Genomic DNA, 2,183 nt, shown 5'->3' on the forward strand with positions numbered 1-2,183 from the left:
AGTGCTGGAACCGTCATCTGCTACCTTCACAACGAGGCGTTCAGCAACAGAATCCACAAATCCATTACAAGCGCCACACTTTCTCCTCTTGTGTTGCCCTGCATTTCGCAAGCTTTCGGCAGCGACGTGTGACAAAATTTCGTGCATTATGCTTCCATTACGTCTGGCAGATTAAATGTCTTGTTATTTCTCACTACAAATCCCTTAACTTGGCTCCAGATCAGTTCTGCTGGGTCTAGATTCCAGTGGTACGGTGGCAACAATAAAAATGCATTAGTACGATGTGCTCTATGACGAGTGGCGCGAAAATCATTGTTTTCTGCGTTTTGCCGACGCCTTATGACTCTTGCTCATGCGAGAGCATCTGTGGTACACAACAACGGACATAGTCAAAATAAGAAGTATTCTATCTTCGCTTTTCTCCCAAAAATATAACTGTGTAATGTTTCCTTAACTTAAAGAATCTTTACACCAATGAAACTTCCTGGCAGATTAAAACTGTGTGCCGGACCGAGACTCGAACTCGGGACCTTTGCCTTTCGCGGGCAAATGCTCTACCAACTGAGCTACCCCAGCACGACTCACGCCCCGCCCTCACAACTTTATTCCACCAGTACCTCGTCTCCTACCTTCCAAACTTCACAGAAGCTCTCCTGCTAACCTTGCAGAACCAGCACACTCCCGGAAGAAAGGATATTGCGGAGACATGGCTTAGCCACAGCCAGCGGGACGTTTCTAGAATGAATTCATTCTCCTTTACACCGATGTTTCACAAAATATCGATAGTTAAGAATTTATGTTTGCAAAAAAAAACTGGAATTTTGAGTGTGATATGTAATCAGAAACGAGAATACGTGTATTTTTGATAATAATTGATGATTAAGTGTGTGTTAATTAGCGTGTGTTAATTAGCATATATTTGACGAAATTAATATTTAAATGATGTAGGTATTCGAACTGAACGAAAAAAAAGCCACACCGAGATTCGAACCAGCGAACCAAAACACAGAATATTCATTTACCAGGCTCCAGTGTTGCCGATTAAGCCACGCATTTCGTGTCGATTGACGCCTCATATTTAGGAAATACAATTTCTCGAAAAACTTCAATGCTCATTTTCCCCATAGTCTTATGTAAAACATTAAGAACAGTTTGTTTTTCGTCATTTTTAAGCGTGTTCCGCGAACGTGTTTCACTTCGAAGCAGAAAGTAGTGTCAGATATTTTCACAGTACATCTTAACAGCGTGACAATCGGAGCACAACTAGGATTTACAGAGACTGCGGCTGTACACGACGTTTCAAATAAAAACTACATAGCTAAAGTATGATTCAGAAATATCGTTGACGTGTGTTAATACATTGGAATATCTTAATGTTTGATTTACAGTGACATAGTATTAAGATATTTAATACGTAAGTTGGACCTACTTGCAAGAGAATAAAAGCACCGGGTACGTGTGCTACAGCTGCTGACCGATCATCATTCTTATGAGGTATTGTTGCTGTGTTGAGGGGAGAGCGCTTCTGCCACCAAGGTGGAAGGAGTAGTTGAGTGAGTCGTGTGACAGCAATGACGTCACAGTACCATGGCCGTCGGCGTGATAGCCTAGTGCTGTGTAGGCAGACAGCGGCCATGGCCGAAGGACGCCTGTGCTTTAGACCACAGAGTAAACTATATACATCGCACATGGCGTCGTTATACACTGAAGCGCCAAAGAAACTGGTATAGGAATGCGTATTCAAATACAGAGATATGTAAACAGGCAGAATACGGCAACGCCTATGAAAAACAACAAGTGTCTGGCGCAGTTGTTAGATCAGTTACTGCTGCTAGAATGGCGGTTTATCAAGATTTAAATGAGTTTGAGCGTGGTTTTATAGTCGTGGCGCGAGCGATGGGACACAGCATCTCCGAGGTAGCGATGAAGTGGGGACTTCCCTGTACGACAATTTGGCTCTGAGCACTATGGGACTTAACATCTATGGTCATCAGTCCCCTAGAACTTAGAACTACTTAAACCTAACTAACCTAAGGACATCACCCACATCCATGCCAGAGGCAGGATTCGAATCTGCGACCGTAGCGGGCACGCGGTTCCAGACTGAAGCGCCTAGAACCGCACGGCCACAACGGCCGGCTCGACAATTTCACGAGTGTACCATGAATATCAGGAATGCGGCA

At 43.8% G+C, this 2,183-nt stretch overlaps 1 non-coding gene across 1 annotated transcript; it reads right to left on the reverse strand.

Moving 5' to 3' along the window:
* Nucleotides 1-502: 502 nt before the first annotated feature.
* Trnas-cga (transfer RNA serine (anticodon CGA)) lies at nt 503-577 on the reverse strand. Its single transcript has one exon. It is a non-coding gene; the product is annotated as a tRNA-Ser (tRNA).
* Nucleotides 578-2,183: the final 1,606 nt, after the last annotated feature.

Source organism: Schistocerca nitens, chromosome 2 (genome assembly GCF_023898315.1).
Source record: "Schistocerca nitens isolate TAMUIC-IGC-003100 chromosome 2, iqSchNite1.1, whole genome shotgun sequence".
NCBI lineage: Eukaryota > Metazoa > Arthropoda > Insecta > Orthoptera > Acrididae > Schistocerca > Schistocerca nitens.